Source organism: Carettochelys insculpta, chromosome 1 (genome assembly GCF_033958435.1).
Source record: "Carettochelys insculpta isolate YL-2023 chromosome 1, ASM3395843v1, whole genome shotgun sequence".
NCBI classification, from domain to species: domain Eukaryota; kingdom Metazoa; phylum Chordata; order Testudines; family Carettochelyidae; genus Carettochelys; species Carettochelys insculpta.
In genome coordinates this window covers 222,832,682-222,857,794 of record NC_134137.1, presented here as the reverse complement: position 1 = coordinate 222,857,794, position 25,113 = coordinate 222,832,682, and the positions used below count along the sequence as shown (strand labels likewise).

Genomic DNA, 25,113 nt, shown 5'->3' with positions numbered 1-25,113 from the left:
CTTTTATTCAAGCAAACTCACCAATAGAATTATCTGTATTTCTCTTCGTCATCTGAGTTCTTCCCTTAGGCCTCCTCTAGGCTGTGGCTACACTAGCACCCCACTTTTGAAAGGTGGATGCTAATGAGCCACTTTGGCAGATGTTAATGAGGTGCATTCACTCACTACTGCTCAACTCCATTGACATTAGATACAACGCTGAAAAGAAACATATTCTCACATCAAGATGCAGAAAGCTATGCACAGGCTCCCCGTGCCTCTGGAACAGTGTCCCCAAATTCACATTTGAGAGCTGAATCTGTCTTTTGCTAATGAGGCAAACGCATTAAAATGTCAGTATAGCACCTTTCATTCCAAAGGATCCCAAAGTACTATGCAAGTTACAAGATGGAGGCCTGCACCATTGAAGCTAATCGGAATTTTGATACAAATTTCAATAGGAATCAAGTTCGATTTTGTAATACTCACTTCCCCTGTTTTTGAAATGCTACTGACTCCAGGATTCAACACTGTAGGCTAGACTATAGCAACATTAGACAATGGTTAAGAAGTCAGGAAGAATTTACAGCAAAGAGGATTTTTGGTGGCAGAAATCAAATCAGAATGCCACCAAGTTTAGTCACACCTCCTTTTGAAAAAGGGACATGAGATCTGTAAAATCTACAAGTGGCGCAGCTGTCAGTTTATATTTCATTTGAAAGATAGCACCTCCAGCAGCCCATTACACCCTGAACATCACAGTAGAGCTTTGGTTCAGTAATAATTCACAAGGAAGACTGCCATCTAGTGTACTTTCATCAAAACTTAATGGAGCAGCTTGGTTTCTCTTGGAATATTTCCTGTCCCAAACCTCTGGCAGTTAATATCTCAGATGGGAAGATGGACACAATTATTTTGTGTTAGGTAGGAAAAAATGGTTTCACATACAGGTGATCAGAAAATATCTGGAAGGGAAAAACCCCTATATAGCTACTTTCAATAATATTTTAGTCAATTTATGGGATGCCTTGAATTAACATAGAGAACAGATATGGCACAATCATTCCCTATGATTTGCCCTTGATGCGAGGCTTCATTCTTGATCTGCAGGGACCATCTCTAGTATTTGGGGATCACTGGAGGCCTATTTTTGTGTTCATTTGTTTCTAGACCATTCTGTGTCCATCCACACAGTGGGACAGTTGTGATGGTGCTTTTGTGATGAGGACCCTTATACTCTAGGAATGGGAGACAGACCTAACCAACTCATTTCACAGAGACATACTAAACTGAACAACTTTAGTCTTGGGCTAGATTGATGCTAATAGCCAACCCCGCAGGAGACCTCTCACGCCAAGAGGCAGCTGAAATGCTGCTTCCCAGCCTGAATAGGCTGGTGGGGAGTCTATGTCCCCTCCCTGCAGTGGCAAGGGGAAGGGAGGGAGAGTGGGAGCCTCTTTTAGCTGGGATGTGGTATAAATGCTGCCCCCCGGCTTCACTGGGCTGGCAGGGTGGGGGGGATCGGCTTTCTGGAGCTGCCTCCCCCCACCCTCTGCGAGCAATGGAGTAATTACTCAACATTGCATTTTATCTTTGTTTAGCTTGTTGCATGCACTACTATGTTGCAAACCTCTCTAGTAAGACTGTAACCATAGTAAATGTAAGTAAATATGATGTTGACCAATTCAGCTAAAAAAACGTGAACGTGCTGTGGAATTGTTTGTTTCATTGAAATGTGCCACATTACTGAAAAGGTTGGGAACCACTGCTCTAGGCCACATACATCAGGGTGGCGAGAACTGGGTTGCTATAACTATCAGAAAGCTGACTACTCTTGATTGCCCCAGATCGCTTGTCAATCATTTCAGTGTTGGGAAGTCAACTGAGGCTAAAACAGCGGCAGAAGTCTGTGAGGCAATCGAGTATGTGCACGCTGGCAGGCATAAAAAATGAAGTTATTGCTGGGTTTGAGAGAATGGATTTCCAAACTGTGGCAGGGCCAATAAAGGGACTCATGTGCCCATAGTTTGCCCTTCTCAAGGAGCATATGGGTATGTAAATCAAGGACACCTATTGCAATATTAGGTAGGCCCTTGTGGCCCATAAGGGCTGATTTATGAATGCCAATGTGGGCTGTACTGCAGAAGTTCACGGTTCTAGGTTTTTCCACAACTTAAGGGTTCACACTATTCCCACTTCATGACATCGTTATAAATGGAGTTACTGTTCCAATCGTTATTCTGGGGGGCACCATGTAATCCCTTTTACCTTGGCATATGAAAGCATATCCTGATCTCAGAGCCCAGAAAATTTATCCACACGCTCAGCGTGGTGGTTGAATGTGCACTTGGCCAATTGAAATCCCTGTCTCCAGATCCATTTGGAGGTCAATGCCATTAATGTTGTGATGCAACGGAGTGCCTGGGGCCCAGGGCAGGGGATTTGCGGTGTGGGGAGTGCAGAAGTCAGGACATGGGGGGTTGGAGATATGAGGGATCTCAGGGCAGGGGGTCTGGAGGGTGTGTGTGTAGGAGGGAATGTCTTGGTCGTGGTCAGTTACTTGGTTCCTTCCCTGTGCTGTTCCTCTTCCTTGTCAAAGGGAGCAGATGCCAAGGGAAGTCAGGGAGAGTTGGGAAGGGGACGTGCAGCCATGTGGACTGGGACACCGCTTGCCCTTCTTCCTGTTCCTCTGTCAGTGGAGTTCTGGGAATGAACAATTCCTCTGATGCTCACTCAGGAGAATGGAATATGTGCCCTGCTACTCACACTGGTTAAACAGAGATCCCTGGTGCTGTCCCTCTTGGAATAGATGAGCCCCCATCTTCTTGTTGTGGACTCCACTGCCTATTTGTGGCAAAAGATTCTCTATCCCTTATCCGGTTTAATTAGCATCGTTTTCATTTCCTCATTTCTGTGAGTTGGTAAAGTGTCACCCACCTCCTTACTCACATTTTGTTCAATGATCATTGACACAGGGGTGACTGACCTCTTAAATCCCCTTCTGCCACAGAGTCTGAATTCTGACACTAAGTTACTGCCCTGCAATGCTAATGCAAATATTCAGCCTTAGGTTCCATTTTGGGGAATGCTCCTGAGTTGGTGCTCCTGTGGGCTACTCCATAACTTGGTTTTGTCCTAAGCCAAGCTGTCTGTATGCCAGCTCATTCTCTTGTGCAGTCAAATTTGAGAGCAATAAATGTGGCTGTGATACTAGGAAGAACACTTGCTTGTGGACGAGAAACCAATTGATGTATCTCACCACCTTCCACTAAATTAAACTGATGGCCACACCACAAATTCACCACTCATTTTTAAAACGTAAGGTTCAAAAGCAGTGCAATCACTATGCAAGATTCACTGACAGGAAACTAGACAGAGAACATGTGAGACATGAACCCTGAGAGCCACATCCCATGATCAGAAAGGGGATGAGAGTGATTCAGAACAGAGGTGGCACGGCGAAGTGCTGATTGTTTCTAGCTGACCATCTGCTGCTGCTAGGACCCAGAGAGAAGAAGAGATGCATTGACATTCAAGCACCTTGTTTCCCCATCAACCTCACAAGCCATATCACAAAGTGAACATTAGTAAGCATAGTAGCAGCTAATGCTTGGAGCCATGCAATTCTTACTTGACCACCAGGGGCCAAACACATTGCTGGTTGTACAGCGGAAGGAATCAACATCTGTTTTTGAGAGGTGTAAGAAATGGGCACTATTTTGGTGAGGTCCAGGTTCAGTATAATCTTAGCTCACTGGCACATCATGAAATGTCTCACTGCTCATTGACTGCAGTTCTTGTTTCTCCTTAATAATAATTATGCATAGCAGTTAGACAGCATCTTGCATCCCAGAGTTAGTAAATATTAACCCTTTTAGACTTTCTTCTTTCTATATATTTAATTCATTTATATATTAACTATTCTTTAGAATCTTGAAGTGTATGTTGAATTCTAAGGTCCAGAACACTGGTCACCTTGACATATAAGTAACCTATGTGTCAAACTATGGTACAACATTTAATGCTTCCATAAACATGTACAACCTTGGGGAACTGGTAAGGGATAATTGTCACAACAGATAGGGGAAAATGATTATGGCAAGAACGACCCATTGAAATATATTACCTTGAAGAACTGCTAATCCTCTCAGCAGTAAATATTCATGCCTTCACACATAAATTAGATACACTGAGAATGCACAGAAACAACTGACACCTCCACATTACCTGCTGGAAGTGGGTCACATCCTCCGTGACTGAATTGACCTTAATGGCATGTATAATATTGGTTGAGGTACATGAGAATGACCCCTTGATCATGTAATTAATGTGCCTTGGTCCAGTGATGGTATCCCCAGCATAAGTATGTGGACAAAGTTGGCAACGGGATTTGTTGCAAGGAAAAGTTCCAGGATTAGTATTACTGTGGTGTAACCTGTGATTGCTAGCAAGAATCTTTGATGTTTGTAATTACCTCAGGCAAGACACTTAACATTCCCCGCCCCTCACCCCACTGCTTCAGTCTTATGTATTTGATTTGTCAGTTTATTTTACAATTTTTTGGACCTCTGTATATATAGCTGGTAATCCATACTGGAAATGTTATTGATCTGAAGAAGTGGGTCTGTCCCATGACAGCTCATCACCTAATAAATCATTTTGTTATTCTTTAAAGTGCTACATGACTGCTGGTTTGTTTTGTTAGAATACAGACTAACACGGCTAATCTGTTACTATTTGACATGCAAGGCACTACATTTAGCTGTTAGGAATGGAGATCCATTAACCATATGAAGAAACTCACTCAGATCCAGACAGACATCATCTTTCTCTCCAAATGCAAAAAAATGAACATTGTACCCAAGGGACTGACATGAGTCGAAGGTTATCCCCACTTGGCTCCCTCTCATCTCACTCACAAGACCCAGTGAAAGTCATCCCACCTTGGACAGGATCTTGGAGTTTGGAGGGAGGGATAGTTGCCCCAGCAACCACATTCCAAGAAGAGGCCATGCAAGTGAAAAAACCAGGATATAGCATCATCCCTTTTGCTATCCCTGGCTGGTACTCAAAACAAATGTGTTATTGCTATATGCTGTTACCGTCTCTAGATAAGCACCCCTGAATGTGCCCGTGTAAAGGCGCCATCACTACTCTTGTAGATTCATCATCCATCCAATTAGACACATAGATGTTATTGCATGTCTGCTTTTCCTAAGTAACTTGTTAGGGAAAACCACTTGTACTAGAGATAAAATGTTCTATAAGCAATGGGCAGCGATACTCTGTAACCTTTTTAGATTATTGGTTTATTGTGCTCATTTTGTCTTGCTGCTAGTACCTATCCAGGCTTCGGTAACACCCATGCCCTAGTTTCCCCCCGCCCATCAATAATCTATATAATCAGTTGTAACTTATTGTTTGGCAGTGCTCCACTGAGTCTTGATGGGAGGAGTGGCACTTCACCAGCACGGTGTGTAATAAACCCTCCTGCTTGCTTCCCATACACTCCGTCTGGACATTGCTCCAACAATCTACAAGGTGCCACAGGACTTCTTGTTATTTTTATGGATACAGACTAACATAGCTACCCCTCTGATATTTACCAAAATGATAGTTTTTGGGCTTTGGGTTTTTTTTTTTGATTGGATATTTTTTTCTTTTTTCTTTCTTTCTTTCTTTGGTAAAAAGGTTGTCTTTACAAAACCATATATAATGACACCACTTTGAGAACTTAGTGGGGGAATGAATGTGCCATGTTCCTTTAGTTACCATGAAGAAGAGTACAGACCCAGCTCTTTATGATATCATCTCCTAAAAGGGGCAATGTATCTCTTTTACTGCTTTCTGTATAAAGTTGTATTAATCTCTGATTGAAAATCTTTGATTAAATAATTCCAATTGAGCCTGTTATTAGACAATCAGAAGTCATCAGTAATTCAAACATGCAATACAAAAATCATAATAAATTAGGGTGTGTAAATATCATTATCCATATTTAACATATGGAGGAAATGAAGCACAGAGAGGTGAAATGATTTGCCCTAGGTTAGACAGGCTACGTCTACACTGTGTCTCTAACTTGAAATAGGATATGCAATTTGCTTAGCATATCTTGTTTCGAGTTACTTTCAAAATAGGGTATTTTGAGATTTGGCACTGTCTACACAGTGCCACATTTCAAAATACAGCACTCTTTCAAGACTCCCATTACGCTTCTCCCAATGGGGGTAGAGGGATTTTGAAATATTGGGCATGTTTTCTAGACATGGAGTTACCATTTTGGGATACCTTGGTATGGCAAAATAGCTTCATAGTGTAACCATAGCCACAGTGAGTTCTTATCACAATCAGGAACAACTCAGGAGTCCTGCTTCCCAAGACTTTCTCTAATACATATTACCAAGGCCCCACAGACTGTACAGCAAGTTAGATCTATGTTTTATGAATTCCTGGATTTTGCAGAATTCTGTTGCAGCAAACTAAACATTCAGTTGCAACTAAATTTTAATTATGAATATTTAGTTTATTGACACAAAAATGAACATGAATAATACAGTGAGTGAGTTCAGTAGCTGCTGTGTTATTTATTTTATATTGACCTGACATTCTTATGTTTTCCTCACATTTTCAGTGTCCCAAAGATTTTGTGCTGACAGTGTATAACTCGTGGTTGGAATGTGTCAGAGACAAAACTGCAGGTGGAATAAGAGTCATTTGGGATTTTTGGAATCTGAGAAGATGATGGATATAGTTTGAAATGCTAGTGTAAGCATATTGGCTGGTTCAACAGCGAAATAGTCAGCATTGAAATTTAATGTTCATTGTTAGGTTTCAGAGTTAACAATGCATCAGAAAGAATGGGACAGTTCACACCCTTTAAAGTTATTGCCTCAGACTGTTGACAGGCTCAGATGTGCTATTCCCAGTGAATCACACAATACACAGGTGCCTTCCATGGCATATCTGTTTTGTGCTGAGTCCATCTATTTCCTTTACTCTAGTAGAGTTCCTGAGTTTCACATATTCCTTATGATAAAGATTGCGGACACTTTAGCTGCCACTCATCTGCTTTATAAATCAACACACTAGTATCTGTGTATTAGTATGTGAAGAGCTTTCATACATACTACATATTAAAAATTAGATAAAATGGACATATTGTATTGGCCCTTCAAAAGTCCATCTGTTATGCAGTCAATTCCATTGCATTGCATTGAGTTTCTGTAAGAAGCAGCCTCACTACCCCTGCATGACAAGAGAAATACTTAGAGAGCCAAATGTCTAAGTATATTGCCATGAGCATCACTTTGAAATGCTGGCATGACCAAGTGCGAGTCATAAAGGTCGACACCCTGATTTTACTATAAGGTTCAGCAATGTATTGAAAAGGTATCCTCTCTCAATGTAACAACAGTCTACGCTTTCTGGTTTAGGTTCTTAATCCTCTTCCTCAGAAAGTTCAGATGTCACTTTTGATGTGTGCTGCTTTGTCCCTTTTTGATCTTTGGGAACTCATTGTTTTGATAGTGTCAGAACATTTCTAAGAGAAGAGCCTTTTATTCAAGTTGTACAGCTTCGGTGCTTCCTATGCTGCCTGCTCTCTGCCTGCTCTGGACCAGTTTCCAATACAGCAGGCACTACCCATCTGGTCCACAATGGACCAGCCAAGGCAGCCATGGACTGCCCTTTCTGCTGTGTTATGCGATGTTACCAAGAGACCCCATTCAGGGATCAAGGACCCATGGCACAAAATATTGTACACACCGTACAAACGCAGATCCTGCCCCAAGAGCTCAGAGTTTAAGATTATGAACAAAAATTAAGAAATTAGGCTAAAGGTAATAGTAAAGGACAATAAAGGGGCATCACCCACCTACATTCTCTGACCCACCTGCCTCTTTGTTAGGAAATAGCCATCCTACTTGTGTGTGACTAGCTGCCTCTTCCCCCACATACACACGCACAAATTACATAGTCTTTCTGAAGTGTTTACAATTATCAAATGTTGAACTCAAACCAAACATGCCCTCCACATGCCAGCAAACAGGTTTAGGATGTAGTGCCACATTTTTAAAGATGAATTAGAGGTGGAAGCCACAGAGGTGCTGTCGTAGTTGGTGTCTGCTATCGACCGCCAGATCAAGGAGATGAGGTAGATGAGGATTTCTTCAGACAGCTAAGAGAAGCTTCCAAATCACAGGCCCTGGTTCTCATGGAAGACTTTAATCATCCTGACATTTGGTGGGAGACCAATACAGCAATGCACAGACAATCCAGGAAGTTTTTGGAGAATGTTGGGAAATAACTTCTTGCAACAAGTGCTGATAGAACCGACCTGACTGCTGTTCACTAACAGGGAAGAACTAGTAGGAGAAATAGAAGTGGGTGGCAGCCTGGGCTGCAGTGATCATGAGATGGTAGATTTCAGGATCCTGACAAAAGAAGAAAGGTGAGCAGTAAAATACAGACCCTTGATTTCAAAGAGCAGACTTCGACTCCCTGAGACAACTGATGGGCAGGATCCCTTGGGAAATGAAGATGAAGGGGAAAAAGGTTCAGGAGAACTGGCAGTATTTTAAAGAAGTCTTACTGAAGACACAGGAACATACCATCCCACTGCATAGTAAGAAATGCAAAATGGTAGGCAACCAGCTTGGCTTAACAGGGAAATCCTTGGACAGCTTAAATTCAAAAAGGATGCGTATAAGAAGTGGAAACACAGACAGTTGACTAAGGAGGAGTATAAATATATGGCTGCAGAATGCCAGGCAATAATCAGGAAAGCGAAAGCACAATTAGAACTGCAGTTGGCAAGGGATATGAAGGGTAACAAGAAGGGTTTCTACAGGCATGTTAACAATAAGAGGGTTATCAGGAAAGGTGTGGGGCCGTTACTGGATGAGAGAGGTAACCTAGTGACGTGATGTAAGAAAAGATGAAGTACTCAATGTCTTTTTTGGTTCAATCTTGAAGGACCAGGACAGCTCCCACTCTATGGTGCTAGATGATGCAATATAGGAAGGTGGAGGGCATCTATCAGTGGGGGAGGAATGAGTAAGAGCTACCTAGAAAAACTAGATATACACTAATCCATGGATCTGGATTTAATGCACCCAAGGGTACTGAGGGAATTGGCAGACACTAGTGCTGAGCCTTTGGCCACTATCTTTGAAGCAGGAGAGATCAGGAGAGACCCCGGATAATTGGAAAAAGGCAAATGTAGTACCCATCTTTAAAAAAGGAAAGAAGAACAATCCACGGAACTACAGGCCAGTCAGTCTTAACTCAGTTTTTGGGAACATAATGGAGGGGGTCCTCAAGGAATCCATTTTGCAGCACTTGGAAGAGAGGAAAGTGATCAGAAGTAGTCAACATGAATTCACCAAGGGCAAGTTGTGCCTGACCAATCTGATTAGCTTCTATGATGAGGTTACTGGCTCCGTGGACATGGGGAAGTCAGTGGATGTGATATGCCTTAATTTCAGCAAAGCTTTAGATACAGCCTCCCACAACATTCTTGCCCATAAGTTAAGGAAGTATGGATTGGATACATGGATTATAAGATGGATAGAAAGCTGTCTTGATGATTGGGCCCAATGGGTAGTGGTTAATGGCTCAATATCTGGATAGCAGTTGGTTTCAAGTGGAGTGCCCCAAGGCTTGGTTCTGGGGCTGTTGTTGTTCAACATCTTTGTTAGTGTCCTGGATGAGGGACTGGATTGCACCCTCAGCAAGTTTGCAGGTGACAATAAGATAGGTGGAGAAGTAGATATGTTGGAGGGTAGAGATAGGATCCAGAGTGACCTGGATAAATTGGAGGATTGGGCCAAAAGAAATCTGATGCAGTTCAACAAGTTGAAGTGTAGAGTTCTGCACTTGGGACGGAAGAATCCCAAGCATTGTTATAGGCTGGGGACTGACTGGCTAAGCAGCAGTCCAGCAGAAAGGGACCTAGGGATTATGGTGGTTGAAAGGCTGGATATGAGTAAACAGTGTGCTCTTGTAGTCAAGAAGGCTAACGGCATATTGGGGTGCATTAGGAGGGGCATTTTGAGCAGATCTAAAGAAGCTGTTGTTTCGCTCTATTCAGGACTGGTGAGGCCACATCTGGAATATTGTGACCAGTTAGGGGCCACCCAGTACAGAAAGGATATGGATGTGCTGGGGCAGGTTCAGTGGAGGGCAATGAAAATGATTAATGGGCTGGAGCACATGACCTATGAGGAGAGGCTGAGGGATATGGGCTTATTTAGTTTGCATAAGTGAAGACTGAGGGGTGATCTAATAGCAGCCTTCGGCTTCCCGAACGGGAGCTCTGAAGAGGATAGAGACAAATTGTTCTCAGTGGTGACAGACGGCAGAATATGGAGCAATAGTTTGAAGTTACAGAAGGAGAGGATTAGGTTGGATATTATGGAAAACTACTTCACAAGGGCTGCGTCTACACTAGCCCAAAACTTCGAAATGGTCATGCAAATGGCCATTTTGAAGTTTACTAATGAAGCGCTGAAATACATATTCAGCATCACATTAGAATGCCAGCAGCCGCAGCACTTCAAAATTGACGCGGCTTGCCACCGCGCGGCTCATCCAGATGGGGCTCCTTTTCGAAAGGACCCCAGCAACTTCAAAATCCCCTTACTCCTAACAGCAGATAGGAACAAGGGGATTTTGAAGCTGCTGGGGTCCTTTCGAAAAGGAGCCCCGTCTGGACGAGCTGCGTCAATTTCGAAGTGCCGTGGCTGCCGGCATTCTAATGAGGCGCTGAATATGTATTTCAGTGCTTCATTAGTAAACTTCGAAATGGCCATTTGCATGACCATTTCGAAGTTTTGGGCTAGTGTAGACACTGCCTAGGAAGGTAGTGAAGCACTGGAATGTGTTGCCTAGAGTGGTGGTGGAATCTCCATCCCTAGAGGTTTTTAAGTCCCAGCTTGACAAAGTGCTGGCAGGGGGCTGGACTCAATGACCTCCTGAGGTCCCTTGCAGCCCTGTGATTCTATGAATTGGAAAACAGGACTGATGGGCTCCAACATCAGGCACCCATTGGGCCTTTCTGGGGTTTCACTTTCCTACAGCTTAACATATTCTGGATCCATTGTATTTCTCCTAATTGGGAAAGGTTTCACCACATACTGTGCTCAGAGACCAAATGCTTGCACCCTTCAGAAGGCAGAAAAGCTGGTAGGTTTTTATTCAGTAACATGGAACTTCTGATAATGGATCCCTCTGTTGTTTGGAGGGAATGGAATGAAGCTGTCCAAACTACAGCTGGACAAAATTCTGTTTCACTAAAAGTTCTGCAAGATGTGCTTTTTCTGATCCAGAATCTCATTTCAGGAGCTCTGAAACACTGTGAAATAAAGTATAGTAGAACCCTGTTTATATGGCCCTTTGTTAACCAGCTCTTCTTATGAACTAAACCAGTGGTTGTCAACCTGGGGTATGTGCACCCCTGGGGGTACACAGAGCTCTTCCAGTGGGTACATGAATTCAGTGTTTCTTATCCTTTTTAAGAATAAAAATTGACTTATTTTATGTTCATCTTTTTTTTTTGTATTTATCCTTTTTGATTAAGTATGATGGCAAGTTTTTTGTCAATAGGCAATATTTTCCAACCAACCAGTTACAATTAAGTTGTTTAAATAAATGTGTTGCACTGATAGAAAAATGTGTGTCTGAAAATTGTAGGTACTGGGGATACTTATAACTTTTGAAGGGGTACTTAATAAAAAAAAGATTGAGAAACACCGAACTAAACAACCAGCAGACACGTCTAGAAGCAGACAATCTCTCTTATGCCCACTAGATGGTGATGCAGCCTCACACTTTCCCATTCTCAGGCTTACCCAAATTTTTGATTATCCCACCTGGCCCAGGTCTCCATTAGATAAGATAAAGGGAGTTCTGTAGTATGCTCCTTGGGAGCATTGGCAGCTAGTGACTAAAACTTACATGATTCTATCCACCAGTGATTTGCTGCATCAGAACTGTCAAGAAACATGTCAACTTAAGACTCTCCCAAGCCCTGCCAAATTGATGGCTCTATGGCAGCCGCACCGTGCTCACTGTCTCAGAATCAGGGACCCCAAGGCTTTCAAACTCCATAGCCAGCTGTCTCACTGGGCTGCCCAACTCCCAGGGCAGTGAGCTCACTAGGCTGTAGGAGTCAGGTAGGCCTGGAGTCCCTGGTGCTGAGGCAGTCCACACGGTAGGACTGTCCTGGAGCTGAGGACCCTGGAATCCCCTCGCTGGACTTTCAAGCTCCTTTCAGCAAGGAACCTGGCAACCCTGAAAGGTCTGGAAGGCTCCCAGAGCTTCAGGCTGCCAGCTGCAGAGACAGGAGCCCATAATTCAAGACTCCCATCTGGAGTGGGGACCTCCAGAATTGCCTGACTCTGTGGCAAGGAGACTAGAAACCCTGGAAGTCACTGCTGAGGTAGAAGCCTGGGTTCTGGGCCACACAGGACTTCCAGCTCCATAGCTGAGAATCTGGGAACCCTGAGAACTGCAGCTAGAGGTACAGCTGTCAGACAAGTTAATTCCTTGGTTAGACGAGTCAGACTGCTGTGGGAGACAACTGGGGTCTGGAAGTCCTGGGGTACATAGCCTTAGGGTAGGCTATGTGGCTGGGCTCCTCCACAGCCATGGATGCGAGAAGCTTAGGATTCCTGACTCCAAAGGCAGTTCTTCAGCCAGGCTGTCAAGGAACGATGCAGGAGAGCTCACAGGAAACCAGGCAGTTTTTAACAAAACCCTGGAAGATTAATCAAAAGGGATGCTTTTCTGAAAAATTGTTTTGCTTTCAATGATTTGGCATTTTCCAAAAGAAAACTGCTCTGCTGGAACATTTCAGACCAGTTGTAGTCTGAACCTTCTGTGCCTGCAATTTGCAGGGAACTTTGGTTCCAGGACTACTTAAACAGGTCTTTGCTGTTTGTACTGTTATTTGGGTCCTTCTGGCACCATGGCTCCTTAGAATGTGTGTTGGCACTGGATTCACCCCTGTCCACACACTGTGGCTGAGCACTAGATGCTGCAGAATGGTCCGTGATGGAATTAATGGGTTCATCATCATGAACTCCCATATGGCTTTCTGAGCAGGAATTTGCAAGACACAGTAGGATGCAGCTGCAAACTGTTTTACTCCATGGCTCTGCCTCCAAAAACCATCCAAGCTGGAGGAATCCATCTGCTTCTGAGAAAAGGGAAGTATGATCCACTGGCTCCTTCCCTTCTTTTCCATGGGCTGATTGCTTATCCTTCACTTCCTTCTGAGCCAGTTAATGGTGGGAACATCCAGCCCTTCCTGTGGGTTTTTCAACTAACCGTGGTGCTGGAAAAACACTTAATGGCCTTGGCACTGAAAATGAGTGGGTTTGGAAAAAAGAGCGGATCACAATATAATTGTAACCCGCATGTCAATTTTTACTTGAATAAATTCATATTCTTGTTCAAAGTGATTGTTCTTTAATTTCTAGAGGGATGCAAAATATGTGTAAGTCACTGCTGAACAGTCTTTTCTAATTAAGTAGAACATGCATCCCAATTATTATTACTAAATAAGGCTCTTTGTTCAAGTTTCAGTCCATAAAGTACAACCAAATGCCTATTGCCATGCTATCTAAACATTTGGCCTGGTTAATGTCTAACTACTAGTATTTTTAATATTTTTAATTATTAAATTCTTCATGAAAAAGCTACTGATCTTGGGCCAAATGCTGATCTCAGTTACACCACCAACAAGCATAACTAAATTGCTCAACTCTGTCACATGCTGCAAGCACTTCTGATTGTTTATTTGCTCTTCCATCTATCCACCAAGAGGTGGCAGAGCCTGAATTCCTTTCTTCTCACAGATTTTAAGTAAAAGGCAACTTGAGACACTCCTCCAGCTTGTTTTCGCTCTCTGAACAAGTTGGATTTCCACCCCTCTCCCCACTCCCGGTGATTTAAAGCTCACTTCTCAGAATAATGTCAATAGAGGAGAGAGGCTCATCTCCAAAGCCCAGAGAAACACAAGAATGGATTTCACATCAATACACAAAATAACAGGGATAAGTTCACAGATAATCTTTCATGGAATAGCTCTCAGAAAGGACTAAGATTCAAATATAACTTAAATTTAAAAGCAAAAAGGAAGAAAATCTAACTGAATTCCCATATTCCAGGTTTGGGGACACTGCTGCTTCCTGCAGTCATTTTTTAGAACTATACCAAACTCTGATCAGTTACATAATAAGACTTTGTATCTTTCATCCAAACAGTCCAAAGCCCTTTGCAGATGTTAACTAATTAAGCCTCCTAATAGCCATATAAAGTAAGAATTAAATGCATCCAGCAGTTTAGGAATAGAAGGCAGAAACTACACATAGATTTTGCCCTGGAATTACTATTTCAGTTAGGGCCTGACTGTGATTTCTTTCCAACATAGTTACACTGGTATAGCTCTTATTATTAACACAGTTATACCAGCACAAGGTTATCTTACAGTGACATAGCTTATTGCCCTCTGCTATGTAAATAAGCTATCCCAGTATAATTAAAGCATGTATTCTTGTATGTAGATAAAGCCTAACTACTTTACCCACAGACCTGGCACAATTTAGTAGCAGAGCTAAGAACAGTACTCAGGAGTCACTGGTAATCATCATTTTTTTTCATATTACTTCCAACAATATCTAACTATGCACCACCATGATCTGCAAGATTTCACTACGGTCTGGGTATGAAAAGTGATTTATAGTTACAATGCAAAGCCAAACATTCAAAAGTATTTACCACGGCACACTTCCTGTAATAGCTGGCCATTTGGTGGATGCTTTCACTGAACTGAAATTTTTATTTACTGATGTTTTCTATAAGGCTTGACAAATTACATTTAGTTGCAATGTAGAATCATCGAAAAAATGTTTCTTTCATTTATACAGAAACTTTAGTCCAAAAGGCAGTGAAAAATTACACTCAAATATTACTTTATCCTCCCCTGAGCTAAAATATGGCAGTTATTCAATAGCTCTCACTTATCTGATAGCTCAAGGTTTTGCACTGCTACCCATCACTGTAATGTCTGAGCACTTTCCATGTAAAAGTGATTAGATGTAGTCACGTCCTTAGTGGACTTCCTGGAGTCCCAGGTTCTTCTCCCCTTTCAGGTGAAACAATTCTGCTTGGAGTAAGGTTCTATATGATTGATTTGTTTACTAGCTTCACATCTCCTGGATTTAAAATTTTTGTATTGGGGAAAGATAGATAGAGCAGTGCCAGAGCTGTGACTGCAATACTATACAAGAAAACAGGACAGGATGTGAAGAAGTACCCACGTGAAACTGTCAGGGGTGTTTAGGAAGGACGGAATCTTTGATATGTGAGGTCCTCAGTTACATCTCACATAACAGGCAGCATCTTTAGTAGGCCAGAAACCTTTAGCATTGAGCTGTAACATTGTTTTTAATGCTGATTTGCAGACAGAATGATAGCCCCTAACACCACTGGAGTTCCCATTCCACTTCTGGATGCTCCTGAGGCTTTCCACTGAAGTATCATATCATAGCACGGAGGCACACTGTAACAGGGTGGCTTGCCCATGGGCTGGAGAATCTGGGGCTAACCCAGCCCAGATTACAAGATGAATCCCACCTGAGAGGAACAGGTTGCTTCAAATATACAAAGCAGTAGAAAGTTGTAGGGGGCACATGTGTACTTTCCTAAGGGAACTGTAGCAAAAAAGGGACTCCTGTGCTGGTCCTTGAGAAAGGGAGCATGCCTCAGGACAGAGGCGGTGTACTGAGTTCAAAGTGAATATATTTTCTTTGTGTTTGTACTGGGAAACTTTGTTAATTTAATTTAAATAAAAAATGCCTGGAGCTTTGTTTCAGGAGCCCTGATGGAAAAGAACATGGGCAGGAGACAGCAGAAGCTGTCCTGGCCACAAAGGGGTGGCAGCAGGCATGGCATTACACAGACCAATGCTACTTAACATAAGAATATAAGATTGGCAAATGGGTCAGACAGATTAAAGGTCCATCTAGCCCAGTATCCTGTTTTCTGACAGTGGCCAATGCCATATGCCCCAGAGGGAATGAACAGGACAGGTAATGATCCCAGATAGTTGTGCTAAAGGCCCTGAGGACATCAAAAGGGCTCCAAGAAGAGAGTTTCTTAGCCAATGAGTGATGAAGAGAGGTATTTTGTGTGTGTTTCCCACTAGATCTGCATTGTAACCAAGCCTGATATCTTTTGCATGGGTTTGTCTCTTGTGCCCACAATAGCTTTTTCCAGCTTCCTTTTAGTTCCATTCCAGAGGGTGAGGGGAGAGGAAGATTCAGACCCTATCATAGCTGTCTGTGTGCCTAAGCCAGCATCCCACACCTGACTCGACCTTCTCCTTAGGTCTTCAACAGTTGTGACGCAACTGAAATTGTGAGTAGTGCTTAGTGCTGGTTGGGAAATTTCCATTCAAATATTTTTTTTTCTGATAGAAAATTAAGTCTTTACAACATCAAAATTTTCTGCAGAAAAGTTTGATTTTGCCATTTTTTCCAGTAGCAAAATCAAAATGAAATATTTAATTTTTTTAGCTAGATCAACTTGAATTGAAATGTTTAACGTCAGACAGTTTTACTTCAGTCTTTGTTCACTTGAGCTTTATGGTGCCTCGTGAAGTGACAGTTCAGGTACTTCATGACACCATTCTCTTCTGTGGGCTTGCTTCCTTAGCTAGAATACCTCTTCTACAACACTCTAGAATCCTCTGCCTCTTGCTGAACCACCATAGTGTATCCTGGGATGTGTAGTATATCTGGCCAGAGAAGAGAATGGGGCCATGGGCCACTTGAGTTACAGCAAGTAAATAGAAAACATCAGTGCTATTTTCTCAGACCAATACTCAGACAAATTGCTGCAACCTACTCAAAATTAAGTGCTATTAAAAGAATAAAATGAATTACACTATATTACAGATGCGGCTGCTGTTTGGCATGTTGTCTTTGCCAATTTAACTAGGAAATTTAATCTCCAGTCCTTCAAATATTTAGGCATGGAAATAGTCATGGATATTCACGTGCATAAAGTGTGTAACTGTGGTAATGAGGCCTTAGTTGATTCTATCACTCATGTAATATTGCAGATTTTTTTACAATATACCAGGTTTTGATACTTTCTTCCACGTGGTTAAATCACAGATCTTTAAAATGTTATGATCTAAAAGGATTAAAAACACATGCTGCTCCCATTAACTTGAATGAAGTTGCACCATAGCTGAGTCTGGCTCAGAAGAAGCAATTATGTTGATCAATAAGGTGGCCTTTCATAGGTACACTTTTCTTACTAGACTTGATGAGTATCTTTGCTTCATCTAATACTCCCACTTTAAATATGGCACATATTTATGATCACATGCAGGCAACAAGTATCATTCTGAGAGGGGAGAATTCCTCCCCTAACACTTCTTGAACATTCCTCTTCTTTTATTCAAGGGTGCATGAGCCCATGATCAAGTGTACTTATTCTCAATCTAGAGACACCAGCAGGTACATATAATCTCTCTTATCAGTCACATGATTCCTCATTCAGTAAAACAACTCATTGACAGAAGAGTGTTTTAACTCTATCCATAAACTGATTTCAGACAGTTTAGACTCCGAAATATTTCTGTATAAAGCGTGTTCAGTTTTTCTGTTGTGTGCCACTGTTTTGACAGCTGAAGTTCCAGGTATGCTGCTATTAAGCGGAATATACTGAGAGCTATTAAAAGCATTTTACTCCACAGTCTTCCTAGTGAAATAAAAATGAGTGCTCTACTTCAGCAAAGAACATTAGCACCTGCTTATCTTTCAGCATGTGAGCGATCAGACCAATTGCGCTTAAACTTAGGCATGTGCTCAAATGCCTTGCTGAATGAAGGTGTAAGGGGGATACTTTAAGACTAATGAGAATTATTTTAATAAGTCCACCTACAGCTTTTTGCAAACAGAGGGGAAATGTGTACTGCAAAATGGATGTGCCCTATTTTCAACATACATGGACTCCAATTCACCTTGTTTTTATAGAGATTGATGATGTTGACATCCTTCACTCTTGTGGTACTTCACCTTCTTTCCAGCACAGACAGAGCAAATCAAGAAGGTGTTACAGTAGAATAGGGTTTCTATATTTTAAGACCTCAGATGATATACAATCCTTTCTGGGGGCTTTTCCATCAGAAAGGCCAGCTGTGGCAATGCGCAGGTTCTTTACAGTTGGTTCATCATCAAGTTGGTTCATATCAGGCAAGCTTTCAATGGCCTTGATGGCTGCATCCATAATAGTACTTTCACGAGATTAAATCTTGGAGGAGTATTCAACCCAGTGATTCATCTGTTTGGTGCAGTTTTTGACTGTTTCCCCTGCTGTTGATTTCAATGGGTTTGTCTTCTTTGAATCTGGATGTAAGGCTTTCTTGATAGGTCAGTCATACATGTTTCTGATGTTGCCTGCTAGTTGGACGCCTTCACATAAGTCAGACAATAGTCATTTGCACTTCATTGAACAGTTGCTATACTTTGGATTATTGCCAATCTCAACATTTGTAAGGGTTTTCCCCCCATTTTGGTCTCTCTTTTGGCTGGTTTGGGCTGGGGATCTGGCCTCTATGACTGGTGTCAAAATACTGGAATATGATTCCAACAAGTCACTGGTCTTCTTTCCTTGATCTGAAAGACTGACAAAATTGCATCACAGATTGTGTTCTTCAGTTTTTTCTACTTCAGCTGGGAGCTTGTGGCACCATCTCCGATGTCAAGGACTTGTTGTAATATGTTGTACTGCTGGGACTTTTCTTGGTCTGCGATAGAACTATGAGGACATTCTTTTAGTTTAGATCTATGTATTTTCTGTGGTTCAAGTCTGATCTTCCTCACTACCAGAGAGTTCTGCATTGCAATCAGCACTTTGATAACTGCGGGTAATGAGGATGATGTTGTTAAGGTTGATATACATTATGATGATAAGATGCGGTCAGTGCAAATGGATAGACCTGGGATGGACAGATCAAGCATTGTCTGGAAGAATGAGTTTGCAACATATAGGTCATAACAGGAACAAAAGTCTAGCAGTCTCTGACTGTTTCCATTCATCTTACCAGTTCTGTGTTGACTAAGACTTTTGGCCCATGCACCATGATCAGCCACCATTCTTACATTCAAGTCCCTTAAAAGGCAAACATATTTTAGTTTCAAAATCTTGCTGATGGTGGTGTTCAAATGGTCATAGAACTGGTCCTTGAGATCAAAAGATGAGTGTTGAGGCATACACATTAGGTTTACTGTGCCCTCAGAAATGAACAAGCCTACTGATAGCATTCTCTGATATATATGCAAGTGGCTCAGTCATCCCCAGAAGTGAGTTCTTGATGGCAAATTACACTTTGTGCTCTTATATTTCTTCTGTGCTCTTCCTCTGCCAGAAAAATGTGTAGTCTTTTTCTCTGAGAAATCTGCTTATTGTTAACCGTGTGTCTTGGATGGATAGCTTTCAGATTGTTATTGATTACAGCAGTTTTACATGGATTACCGATCTGTTGAATGTCCTTAGATAATCCAGTTGTCATGGTAGGAACTTTCCAACGCCTTATTTAAAGAAACAAAAAAAGCAGTCAAGTTGCACTTTAAAGACTAACAAAATAATTTATTAGGTGAGCTTTCCTGGGACAGACCCACTTCTTCAGACCAAGACCAGACCAAGTGGGTCTGTCCCACAAAAGCTCACATAATAAATTATTTTGTTAGTCTTTAAAGTGCTACTTGACTGCGTTTTTGTTTTGATAGTATATAGACTAGCACGGCTCCCTCTCCGTTCTTATTTAAAAATGTTTTATTTCTTTTACCTGATTTGCTTGGTGCATCATTCCACTTGTCAAGGTACAAAACTTTTCAGTTTCAAGTAGCTATTGAAGCAGGCAGACTGTGGCAGGTCAACAGCCTATTGTCTGGGAGCTGCCCAGTTTCAAGGCAGGCACCAACTGTTCAGTGAGATGCAATGATCTCTCCCAGTGTTGGAGACAGTCCATGACACTCAACTCTACACCAGTCACATAAGAGCTTAGAACCAATGACTGCTGCCTCCCATATTTTGTTGATGCTTGAGGCAAAACTAGACTACCTTCCCAAGATGCAAGCCTGGGTAGATAATATTGATACCTCAAGTTGCTCATGCATCTGCACCCACCTCCCTACAGTGTGATAAGTAAAATCCAGAGGAGAGGAATAACCAATACATCTGTTACCTGATCTGCTGCAGGAATCACCAAAGGGATATTAAAATATTAGTAACTGACTGCTTTTAGGGCTCCCCTCCAGATTTTCAGTCTGAGTTTACTCTCCTAGCCTTAAATTCTCTCAAATTCAACCACAGTGGAGTGCAGGTTTTCTGTCAGACATTAGACATTTAGCCTTGGCCTACCTACAAGGCGGTGTGTTTGATGAACTACATGTAGTGCCATATACACTCATTACAGCAGCAAGCATAATGTGACCTAATACTCAAACCAAACTGATAACCCTGTACCTGATAGAAATAATTTTAAGCTAAGAGGTGACGCTGCATCCCTATTATCTTCTCATTAAGAATACCAAAACAAAAAGCAGTCAAATAGCACTTTAAAGACTATTTTGCTAGTCTTTAAAGTGCTACTTGACTGCTTTTTGTTTTGATAGTGTATAGACTAGCATGACTTCCTCTCTGTTACTATTAATTAAGAATACACACAAGTTGACTTCAATGAGGATCTTTCTCCAAAAGTTGAAGTCTTAAGAGAAACAGGGAGCTAGGACACATGCTCGAGGTGAGAAACTCCCAAGTTCTGTCGCTGGGATGCTCTGTGTGCATGGGCTAGTGGCATGACTACCATATGCCTTACTTGAAGAAGGGAAACTAACAATTTTATTAGGTAATGAGGTTTCATCGACAAGACCCACTTCAACAGATTCAGAATCCGATGAAGTGGGTATTATCCATGAAAGCTCATTACGTACTAAATGAAATTGTTGGTCTTCAAGGTTCTGCAGGGCTGCTTGTTTTTGTTTTGTGAACCTACAGACTAAGATGGCTACCCCTTTGAAAAATGGGGAGAATGATACATGCCTGACACACAAGGTGGCATGCAGCTGAATGAGCATCTGTGAAAGTCTACATGGATGTTCATATTAGAAAGCAAGTACAGGTTTGCAAGCCATCTTCTGCAAAGTTTCCTTCACACTAGGTCCCTTGGTTGCGCCACAGCCCATGTAATGAAATAGGCTGTGAGTTCATCTTTTCAGCCACTGTGTGTCACTCACTCCGCCTTTGGGAAGGAAAAAATTGCACGTCCTTCCCTCCCACACCCAGGAGCCTGACTGGTAGCACTCACCCCAAGGCAAGTAACTGGTGGGGAGAATCTTTTCCGCTCACTTTTTATATCGGGACAGTGGGGTTCCTTTCCCCTCCCGTGCCAGGGGCAACACTGCCCTGTTCTCCGCTTTTGCCCGGTGTACCATGGCCCCACTCTCCCACCTGCGCCTTACTCCCCCTTCACGCCAAAAGCATTATTGCCCCCTTTCTTCCGGGGGGGAGGTGAAGGTGGCAGACGTTAATGCCCCAAGGACATTATTACCTGTCCCCGGCACAGCTCCCCCCGCGGAAGTTCTCTTGCTCCCGGCTGTCCCCGCTCAGCCTTTGTACGGCACTGACCTTCCTAGCTCCCAGGCTGGACCTGCGCCAAATCCTACTCCGCCCACCCCGCTAAATGTAGGTGATGGTATAGCCCTTCCACCCCCTCCCAATCAGGAATGGTGCAATCCATATCCCCTCTCCTGGCATGAACAGTGATTAACTGCCGCCGGTGCCAGGCAGAAGGTTAAAGAGGGGGGAGGGGGAGACATGATTGGCCGGCGGCGTGCCAAGAGTTGAGCGGCTGCTCTTTCCTTATTGGCCAGCAGGCTTGTCGACCACACCCCTTTTCCCTCTCCCATTGGTAGGCGTGTTGGTGAGGCTCCACCCCGCCCACCCTCTTCTCCGGGGTCATTTAAGTTTATGAAGGAAATAAATAAATAAATAAAATGGGAAATAGAAATGCGTAGAAAGGGGAGGATTCGCAACCTAACCTGCTATGTAGGGAGGGGTAGCTTGGGTAGCCAACCAGCAGCTACCTGTCCGGAGGGATGACAGCAAAATTTATCCAATCAAGACTCTGTTATCGCGAAAGAGGACGCTATCGTTCAGATCTTCACCAATGACAAACGAGCTTTACTGGATAAACATGTGATTATGCCAATCGACTGGGCGCATGGTGGAAAAGAGCGGACCTCTATTCCAATAAGAAAAGAGCAATTATAAGTAGGCGGGGATAGAAAGCGTGAGTTTTGTGGGTGGGTCCTCTTGGGAGTAGCGTGGCTCTGAGCCAATCGGAATATGGGTACTTAGGGACAGGGGCCAATAAGAAGGCCGGTTAAGCGGCGGCGGCTGCATGTGAAAGTGTCGAGCTAGTACAAGGGGAAGAGAGAAGATGAGAGAGGTACCGCGCTTCCGGGGTCAGCTGAGGGTTAGAAGGAGGGGCCGGCAGGTTCCTTGCCCCGCCTATTGGCGGGTACCTGTGGGGTGGTGACAAGCTTTGGAGTGGGACCGCGGAGCACAGGCAGATTTTTCGGGGCCTGGTGGCTGCCCTGGACCGTGACTGGAGCGCCCTAGCGGGGGGGTAGGGTCAGGGTCAGGAGCGCAGCTGCTCCGCTAGGTCAGGCACAACGGGGCCTCTCGGCCGGTCTGCAGGGGCCGGGCAGCTGCTTCCGGATCGGGCCCTGGCTCCGCGCGGCCAAGTTTGAGCAATCAATAAATCCAGGAAAAGTTTTGCCGCGGCCGCCAGCGAAGCGCAGGTCCCGCTCTAGGCTTCAAACTCCCCGAAAGCCGTTAAACCGTCGCCAAGTAACACCCATCCCCCCCCACCCACCCACCCCGCGGCGGCAGCCTGAGCCCCCTTCAGCACCCTGGGACCGGCCGGGGAGCGCAGAACACGCCGGGCGTTCGGCGCCTCGAGCCAGCTTGCCTCCCGCAGCGCTGGTGACGGAGTCTTGCACCCCAGCGACTAGCCGCTGCAGCGTCGCACGGCTTATCCCGGCGGCGGCGGGGCAGCGGGCTCAGTCACTGCCCCGCCCCTGTCCTCCAAGTGCACTCTCCCCCCACCGCCCCCCAACATGCTCACATGCCGACAAACCACCATTATCTAAGGGGCATTATAAATAGTGCTGAACGTAACTGTAGAAAGCGGGGCGGGGTATGTAATGGTTCGCGTGGAGAGGAGGCATGCGGGGGAGGGGTGTGCGGCTTGCCTAGCTGAAACCGAAGTGTTTAACTGGGAGATACTACATCCCTGTGAAAAATGGCTTGGAGTTGTTTTTTTCTACTCCCCAGCCTGAGCTTGTCCCACTCAGAGCACCCTGTGCTTGGAACTTTTTGGGGCTGTGTACTTGACAAAATAACATCGGTTTCTCCTGCACTACCAAATACTTTTTCCTTTTGCTTTGTTGTGTAGTATTTAGGCATCATGTTTTATGAAAGGGGTAACTCAGGTAGTCTTCAAAAACAACAAGAAGTCCTGTGGTACCTTCTAAACTAACAGATATTTTGGAGCATAAGCATCTGATGAAGCAGGTCTTTGCCCAAGAAAGCATATGCTCCAAAATATCTGTTAGCCTATAAGGTGCCACAGGATTTGCTGTTTTATTAACGATCAGGACATTTATTTATAAACTACATGGGGGGGAGTAGTTTGTCTGGTTAGGAAGGGTGAGGTGGAGGGTACCTTCTTGACAGGGGGTGCTTCTTGCAATGCACATGGAGAGAGAATTCACTTTTAGGTTTTTGGAAAAATATAGTATCTCGAATACATTTTCCACTTGGAAATTGGATTATCTTGTGAAAACATTAAAAGTGGTTGTATCAGCATTTAAAACCATTTCAGTATTTTATGCTGAGGCTAACAAAGGACAAGTAATGAAGTTGTTAGTCCTTTTACCATGTCCAATAATATGATTTAGACTCAAGTTGGGTTGCTGGTCATGGCTGACATGGGGCTGGGCAGCTCCCACCTCCCCACCCTCACTGCGTTGCAGACCTTGTCCCTTTACCACTTGTTCCCCATCCTGACCCCTTCCATACCCAGCTTGGCCAGGGATTATTACCTGGGGTAGAGGTGGCGGCCGATGGTGGGAATGTCAGCAGAAGGGGGTCACCTTTTCTTCCCTCCATAGTCACCATGTGGTGTGAACGAAGGGTCCTGTGGCACCTTATAGACTAACAGAAAAGTTTAGAGCATGAGCTTTCGTGAGTTAACTCTGAAGAAGTGAGTTAACTCACGAAAGCTCATGCTCTAAACTTTTCTGTTAGTCTATAAGGTGCCACAGGACCCTTCGTTGCTGCTACAGATCCAGACTAACACGGCTACCCCTCTGACGTGGTGTGAGTGGCAGCTTGCTCTACTCCACTGCGCCCTCCTGGCCTAGCCCCACGTCTCCATAGGTGACCCAGGGAAGAGGCTGCTTCCCACCGCCTTGGAGCAGTGGGGCTTAGCAAGCCAGGAGGCAGTGGCAGAGCTGGCTGCTGCACAGTGAGTGCAGAGGGGAGAGACAGGCCCAAGGGAAGTGACCACCTGCTGTTGCCACCTGTGCACGTCACGTGTGCACTGCCAGAGGTAATTCTCCCCCCCGCCCCCATGCATCTAGTGGATGGCTGGGATGGTTGCTGCGGGGACCCAAAAACACTGGGCCTGGAGTAGTTGTCCCAACTTGCCCTATGGACAGGGTGGCTCTGCTGTTGGTTGAGGAATGTCAGTGACAACCCTAGGTGTTGTAGGTTGGTGAGAAAGAATGATGCCATCTGTATCTTCCTTTCCCTCGGAGACATAGTAATTCACACTGGTTCTTTCTGTCCGAGTGAGTTTGAATGAGGTATCAAAATCTTAAAACATATTTGTCTTCAGGAATGTCATTTTCATGAGATCTACTAGACTATGTTGGAATCTAGAATGTCATCAGTAAGAGCACCTTCCATCTAAGACTCTTGAGCTGTGTCTACATGTGCACGCTACTTCGAAGTAGGGGCACTAACTTCGAAATAGCGCCCGTC

General features: G+C 43.7%; 1 protein-coding gene across 1 annotated transcript in view; it reads left to right on the top strand.

Moving 5' to 3' along the window:
- The first annotated feature begins 22,455 nt into the window (after positions 1-22,455).
- The window catches only part of ZBTB20 (zinc finger and BTB domain containing 20), a 750,151-nt gene continuing 747,493 nt past the window's right edge, over positions 22,456-25,113 (top strand). Inside the window, exon 1 of the mRNA XM_075000257.1 lies at positions 22,456-22,510. The gene's annotated coding sequence lies outside the window, so the exon portion shown is untranslated. The remainder of the gene's footprint in view (positions 22,511-25,113) is intronic.